Source organism: Gordionus sp. m RMFG-2023, chromosome 4 (assembly GCF_954871325.1).
Source record: "Gordionus sp. m RMFG-2023 chromosome 4, tfGorSpeb1-WG-v2, whole genome shotgun sequence".
Classification (NCBI taxonomy): Eukaryota; Metazoa; Nematomorpha; class Gordioida; order Chordodea; family Parachordodidae; genus Gordionus; species Gordionus sp. m RMFG-2023.
Genome location: NC_088778.1, coordinates 13,354,347 through 13,363,493, shown reverse-complemented (window position 1 = coordinate 13,363,493; position 9,147 = coordinate 13,354,347).

The following is a 9,147-nucleotide window of genomic DNA, read 5'->3' as shown; positions in this document are numbered from 1 at the left end:
ATCTTCCTATGAGTGGATTGAGTTAGATGATAAAAACATCCTTGGATGATATCTCTACCTAAAAGTTGAAAAAATATAGATTAAAATTATTGTATAGGTTTTATTTAATATTTATGTCTTTATCAATTTTCATTAATTACTAGAGGTGGGTGGGTTCATCCTACACTCATAAAAAACCGTTTAAAATATTCATAAAAACAACAGAAAAAGGAATATAGAATTAAAAAAAATTTCAAGGTCCACGGTCCAAAATACATATTAAAATCAAGGTCCTAACATATCTCGATAGTATATAGATGTATTTAAATCGTAAAAAGAAACCTAGAGTATCTTCGACGGCATTGATTGCGGTCTTTTCAAAATCCATATAAATTGTTATCTCGGATCTATGACTAAATTCCGTTCTTGGGCTTTTTCGAGTAAAATCTTAAAAATTTCTTCATACGTTGTATACGTTTTTCTTTGTAACAAAAAATATGCCGCTGTAATAAACAGTGTTTTAAAGGGTATTCTAATTACATATAGCTGCAAAAATAAATGAGGAGTCAATTTAAAATTCCCGTCTATATACCAAGTTTTCGTTTCGGCTAACATTTTAAGCATATAATTGGTGGCAGATATAATTATTCGTTCATTAGAATCTCCGCCATTATCATGCAAAAGAAATCTCTAATTCGTGGGAGATCCGGTTGTAGCCCAATCCTCTAATATTAAAAGATATTTTCAATTAAAAAGTTATTTATAGACATAAATATGATTTAACCTGAAATGCTTAATTCTTCCAATGTGGCCGGAATAGAAGGAAACCTTTTTATTTTGTGATTTCTAAGTGTCCTCTTGATACTATCTTCATTCGGAAGTCTTTTCTGGATTCGGGAGACAATTTAGACATTTCTTCTGTGTATATTTGGCAAGTATTTTGATTTGTTTCAGAGGCTTTTCTTTTCATCGTGCTTATAGCATTTTCAATTTCATATTCATGTGGGTTTATAGGATGAATATGAGGCTTATTTTCCAATGTATAGTCATTTTCATTGTAATATTTCAAAATAACTGGGCATTTATGTACATTTGTATCTTTTAAAATTTTTCGTAGTTTTATGATAATTGTAGGAATAGCCCTCATGAAAAATTTTAGCATGCTTATTTAACGGAAGAATAAACATAAAAAATTTATTAAAATTATCAAAAATGTTTAAAATGTTTAAAATAGTAAAAGAAAATTTTATAAAAAGTAATAAAAAAACTGAATGAAAATCGTTTGTTTCAAAATTACAAAGAATATACCACCCAAATATATAAATTTATTTATTCTTGAGCATAACTTTCCTTTCAACGTTATAAATAATAATAATATCAGGGAACTAACTGGGATTATGTAATAAAATTTCCGGAGTTGGAAACTTTCAAATAAAAAAGTTTCTATTTTAAGGATTATAGTCCCTCTGTGTTTTCTTTGATGAATTAAATATATTAAAAATTATAATATTTATAAAAATAAACAAATATTATTTAGAATAAATAGTATATTTTTGGGTAGCGTTTAATTAATTGAGATAGTCTTTGAATTAAATAAGCTTTTGTAATCAGTGATTAGGATCGATACTTTTTTTGAAAATTTATAATCAGATACAATTTTTAAAATTAATAGTATTAAACATAAAAAATTTCCATTATGTTATTTTTCTCCTGGATTCACACTGATATAAACGAACGGAACAGAGTAGTGTCATAATATTCATTTTAATGTTATATATATTTTAACCTTAGTGGCATGTTAGAAATACCCCCCCCCCCTCTTCATGGTAAATATAATGTGGTTTAATTACCTGTTTTCATAATATCTATTCAAGTCTAGATGAAAAGTGGATTATGGAAATAACCTTTATCTTTCTAGGGAAAAATTTGCTTTCACATTTTTCTTTTCAATTTTAAATTGTAAAACCTCTTTCATAATTTTCATATATTTCTATAAAATTCTATCGTCACAAATCTATACTTTTTATCAGGGGTTCGAACCGAACCGCAAAACCGGAATGAACCGTTATGATTTTCTGAACCGTAACCTTAACCGAACCGTTATGAAAAAATATTAAAAGAGTGAACCGAACCGTTATAAATATTTTGAACCGGTTTAAACTGGTTCAAAACGGTTTTAAAAATAATTAATTTTAAATTATTAACCTAAATTTAAAATTTTAATTCTCCTTGGGGGCATTTTTTAAATTGGTGATTTCTTTTCAAATTAAATATTTCTATATTATCAACATTATATATCAAATTAAATATTTTTATATTATCAACATTATATATCAAATAATACCAGGTTTGTTGTTTTTTCTTTAAATACTTAATTTATAAGAGATTAGACAATTTATCTGTTAATTAGATAAGATATCTTAAAATCAGACATAATTATTCTTGGCTAAATTAACAAATTTATATATAAGATATTAATAAACTCTTAGAATAATACCATAATTAGGAAAAAATTATATAATTCTATTATTAATAAATAACATCTAATAGAAATCAAGTACCTTTTACATTCATTTTTATATTATATGGTTTATTTTTTATCTCATTATAAAAACTTGGATCATAGAATTTAAATGACAATAAATAAAATAGTCAGAAATATTTTAATGATATAATAATTTTTTATTTATAATCATTGTTTTTTTAAATTCAGAATTCTAATATTATAAATTATTTATTATTATAATATGTTAGTTAGCATTTACCATTATCATATATGCAAAATAAAAAAATATGATTAAAGAATGTCATTTGTAATGAATATTTTTCTAAATCTGTATTTTTAAATAATAAAAATCTTACTATAAATCTTCTGTTTAAATAAGTTAATTAACATTGCATTAAATTATTTTTATACTTTTATTTATTTATTAATGTGTTTTATATTTAAATAAACTTACAGTGAATTAAAAATAGGAATTACATTTTGATGTTAAACTAAATATAAATACTATAGTTTAACTTAAATTACCTATTCTATCATATTATATTAACATCTAATAGAAATAAAGTACTGACCAATTTTTATATAATATTGTTTTACAATAATTTCTTATTAATTGATATATTCAAAAAAAGTTTATCTTAGTTTATATAGAATATATCAGAGTGGGTAATTTGAATTAAACTATACTAGTTATATTTAGTTTAACATCAAAATGTAATTCCTATTTTTAAATGTAAGTCTATTTAATATAAAACACAAATAAATAAAAGTATAAAATAATTTAATGCAATGTTAGTTAACTTATTTAAACTGAAGATTTATAGTAAGATTTTTATTATTTAAAAATACAGATTTAGAAAAATATTCATTACAAATGCCATTCTTTAATCATATTTTTTTTTATTTTGCATATATGATAATGGTAAATGCTAACTAACATTATTTTAATAATAAATATTAGAATTCTGAATTTTTAAAAAAAAATGATTTTTATAAATAAAAAATTATTATATCATTAAAATATTTATTGCTGACCATTTTATTTATTGTCATTTAAATTCTATAATCCAAGTTATTTAAAAAAATAAAAATGAAGGTAAAATTGTTTCTATTAAACTTTTTTATTTATTCTATTTATATAATAAAAGACTTTCATCTATCATCATATAGCTTTTTAGTTATCTATTAAATGGTTCGGGAAAAATCAAATCCTGTGCGTTCCTATTTTAGATATCATAAAAAATCAATCTATTTGTAAAATAGAAGATTGTGGTAAGGTCTTAACTGGGGACCATGCTGCAAATCTTGAACGACATATAGAAAGATTCCACAACAGGGAATTCAAATTATTAAGAAAAAAGAAAGAAAATTTGACTATTAAAAAAATTCAAATAACGAAAACTGCAAACCAGTATAATACAATCCAAGATGCTTTTAAGTCCAACATTACTACAATACAAATCAATATAAATAAAGAAACTTTAATCCGCTCCTGCACCGAGCTAATAACAGTTCACGGTAGGCCAATAAAATCAATTGACTACAAAGCATTTCGAAATATTATAGATCCAATAATTATAGGATTGGGTGGAAATTTAACTATCAATTCGGAAAATATACGCAATAATATTTAAAAAATGACGTTAGATTTTTCGGAAAATATAAAAAAGGAAGTATATCAAAAACTTATTTCGTTAAAATTAGATATAGCAACTAGATATGATAGGTCCATATTGGGGATCAATATTCAATTTATAAATAACGGAAAAATAAAATTAAGGACTCTATGCATGAAAGTGATCAAAGAACGACACACATCAGAATATCTTAAAAAAATTATTCTAGATGTTCTAAAAGAATATGAAATAAAAATTGAGCAGATTTACACAATAACCACCGATAATGCAGCAAATATGATTAAGTTAATTAAGCTATTAATACTACACGAAGATGAAGATGATGACCTTAACGATTATTTAATTAATGATGATTTAAATAATAATGATATAGATAATGATGATTTAAATAATAATATAATTCATGATGAAAAAAAGAACCTTTTAATATTGAAAATATTAATCTTGCGTCAAATGCCAGATCCAATTAATAGGTATTAGATGTGCTTCACATACATTTCAATTAGCAATTAATGATTGCATTAAAAATTCAAATGAAATTGTCATTATAAATAAAACAAGAAACATCTGCAAAAAAATAAGAAATCAGACATCAATGGCTATTCTCTCAAAATTAAATTTGAAAAAACCACTAATAGATTGTTGCACAAGATGGAACTCTATCTATTTAATGTTGGAGAGATTACTAGAGTTAAAAAGCTTTTGCCAAGAAATATCGCTCCAAAGCGATCGCGAAAAATGTTTATCAGAAAATGAATGGAAAATAATTAGTGACATATTAAAAGCTTTATATCCAGCTTATGTTTTGACAAAATATTTACAAAGTGAACAATTGACAATGGGCGATTTTTATGCTGCGTGGATCAAATGTCTCATGCAAACGAGTAAAGTAGACACTCCATTTGCCAGACTTTTAGTTTGTACGATGAAAGCACGAGAAATAAATTTCAAAAATGAAGTTTTTTGCTCTGCTATTTATCTCGACCCTAGATATAATATATTTTTAACTTTTGAAGAAAGAGAGATCGCCAGAAAACATCTTTGTAAAACTTGGAACTTAATACAAAATCTAAATAATCAGAATATTGAAATTGTAAATACTATGCCTACGTGTTCGTATTCGAAGGATAATTTAGATGATGATTTTGAAGATTTATTAAAGTCGCATGAAAGTCTTAATAAGAATAATTCTCAGGGCATCGAAAATTATAATAATTGTATAGAAATAGAATATATAATTCGGTCATTTAATAATATAGAGAGATTGGAAAAAGATAATAATCTTTTGAATTATTGGGAAAATGTAAAGAATAGTATGCCAGAACTTTATAAGTTAGCTATAACTGTGCTAGCAGTTCCAGCTACGCAGGTCTCCGTAGAAAGAACATTTTCAAGCCTTAAGTTTATATTCTCTGCGCAGAGAACTAAATTAAATCCTGAAATATTAGAAAATATTTTAGTTATCCGTTCGAATTCTCTTTTTAAACCTAAATAGTATAGTATACATATTATTTTATTCATTATTGTATTTACGCATGTTTGTTTTTATCTTATTTATTTATTTATGAAATAAAAAAAAACTAATTTGTCTAATTTATATTTCCTAAATTTAATAAAAATATCTATTAAATTATCATGGATAAATTAAATAAGAAATTATAAACTAAAAAGATTTTTCTCTAAAATTAATATATACATGGTTAATGATTAAGTTTTTTTAAAATTAAATTTATAAAAACATGAACAAACCGAAAAGAACTGTTATAAATTATAAACCGAACCGATATGATTTTTTTTTAAAAACCGAAATGGAACAAAACCTTTATAAAATTTTAAACTAAAAACCGGAACGAACCGAACCGTTATACTAAACGGTTCGAAACCCTGCTTTTTATGCTATCTACTAAATTATAAAATATAAAAGCTACCAACCGATTCATCAATTCCCATTTAAAGATTGCCCTTTTGGGAATTAAAAAAGAAATACTCTCAACATTCAGAAAATACTAATATAATTTTTTAGAAATATTTTCGTTTTTTAACGGCGGGATTATTTTTTGATAATTAAAAAAAAATTATTCGGGGAATTTTTTCCGGTTGTTTTCTTCCGGGGATTAATTTTCCCCCATATTTAATTTAAAATCTAAAAAAGGGGAATTTATTTCCGAGGAAATAGGGAATTATTTTCTATGGGAATTTTTTTCCAGGGGAATATTTTTCCGGGTAATTATTTTCCAAGGATTTTTTTCCGGGGAATTATCTTCCAGGGGATATTTTTTCCTGGGGAATTATTTTCCAGGGGATTTTTTTCCTGGGGAATTTTCTTCCGGGGAATTTTTTTCCTGAGGAATTCTTTTCCGCTTACCAGAATTGGTTACAAAATACTAGGTAAAATTCCACTTTTACAGACATATTTGACAGTTAGAGAATATATTACAGTTAATATTTTAACAAATTTCACTAATCAATGCTTTTGATTATAAATATAGCAACAATTTGCATTCAATTATAACGCCATCTATTTATTTTAAATTAAAAATGATATTAAAAATTAATCATATTATTCATCACACAATGTCTTTAAAAGATATTTTCTGATGTACTTATCAATATTTTATAGTTTTCTGTAAAATATATAATTCGTTATATTGGACAAAAATTAATTGATTGTCATATGGTAATAAAATTAGATATACTGTAAATCTACGACATATAATATTCCACTGTTTGTATTGTGTTTTAATTTTTTTATTTAATTTATGATTTAATTTTATCACTAGTTTTATAATTATATTTTACTTTTATTAAGATAAATAAATTAAAATTACTCACTTTATAAAAAATTATATTTGATATATTATATTATTTAGTAATTTTATGGATCTATTATTAATAATTATAATACATTTCACTTTTGTCTTAAGACTTATCTTTGGCTTATAATCCATTTCTTAAAAAACATTTTTGGTTCACTTTTTTTACATATAAATGCTTTTCCACAAATGCATAAATATGATGAATATTTTTATAAAAAAATATCAACTTTTACATTCTTTCTTTCAAATTTATTTAGGATATATGCATACATTTTTAGGGATCAGGGAGTGGGGGGGGGGACTAAGGGGGATATTTTTTATTATCTTAAAATGATATTCCCCAAAAGTGATAAATTTCTGAAGGGGGGGGATTTCCCCTTGCCTTCCCTCCCTGCTACGCCTATGGATTCCTTCAAAAATTAGGACAATCTGATAATTTTTGTTGTACGGCTTAATAAGTTCCATTGATATTTTATATATGAAATTACTTCTTGTAAGTGGATATTTTTGTGTTTGCTATATGATGTGAATTAAGTGATATTATGTTTAGAAGTGGGTAAGACCTGCTTAAAATTGTATCATTTTTTGTCATTCAATATACCATATCTAACCAGTCATGTTATAAAATATTATAATTTAAGGATTTCTTGTAACATCTGTATCATCAATTTTATTATTGCGGAAAGTTGATAGCATTATGACATCCTTTTCTTTCTTTGGATATGATAATAATGTTATTTTTTCATATCCAACTCAAATATAAAAAAAGATATTACATTTTAAATAAATTTTATTATACTTACTTTTAGAATATGTGAAAATCATAATAAATGATAAAAATAATTTGAAAAATTTTTTAAAAAAATTACGTATCTACTCCAGTGGGGTCTCACAAACCCCAATCAGTCACAAAATCTTTATATCTTAAAAACTATTCAGCCAAAATATATGAAATTTGGAATATAGATTCTAAGATATATATGATGAAGCTACTGAAGATTTCAGATCATAATAAAAAAAACCGTTTTTATGTAATATCAATTCTAGCAAGCCTGGTGTCTCATATACCCCACCGGAGTATTGAAGGGTTAAAATGATATAATTTTATCCATAATAGGAAATTATATGATTAATTACATTAAATTAGTTTATTAAGACCTTTTGTAACATAATATTTAAAGTTAAACCATTATTGAGAAATATTATTTTATTACAATTTTAAGCCCATATAGTGTAATTTATAGTTTATGTTAAAATTATAATTACGAAAAACTATTATGAATACTATATTGACCTCTCCCCACACCTTTTCTATGATTTGTTTTTGTACTAATTATTGTTTTTGCACCCCTTACCCAATATAATGTAATAATTTATTACAATATTCTCACTCCTTTCACATGTAATGTATATAATGGATGCTAGTCATTTTTTATAACCGATGCATGTTGTCTATATTTTGATATTGTATGTTTATTTAATTAATAACAAAAAAGGTAATATTCCAATTTAAAAAAATGTTATATATCTGCGGCTATATAATGATACACATAATTATTTTTCGTGTTAAATAAGCAACCATAAAATTATATTTTTATAATTATATATTATTCGCTCGTTTTACTTATAATTTAAATAAAAAAACACTACTGATATTCTTAATTCTGAGTTAACTTAATAAATTCACTCAATTAAAATTTTTATTTATTAAACAACAGTCACATCCTCTACGCCAGATGAAGGTGTGTTTAGCACAACAAAAGCTGTATTTAGCCCTAAGCGTTTTTTATCTAATCAAAATTTTGAAAATCATATTATTTATGGGGGAAAAATAAAAATAAATTTTTTTTATTTTATGATATATACTATTTCTAAGTAACGAGTAACCCGTGAGTTTTTTTGAATAGCCATTAACGCATTCCTTTTTAACAGAGTAATGAGTAACGATAACGCATTTCCTTTTTCAAACGTAACGAGTAACGCGTTTTATTAAAGTAATTTTAGAGCACTAATTATTACACATAATAATTATTCTTTAAAAGTATTATCAATATTTGTGAGATGGCTTTAGTATAAATATGAGTGTCGAAATTTATAACAAAACAGTTAAAATTATTTTAAAATCCTATTCACATATTCGAATACAACGTCTACATGACAGAATATTCACTGGGTGCAAACCCCCCTCATCTATGACTACCCCGCCCTA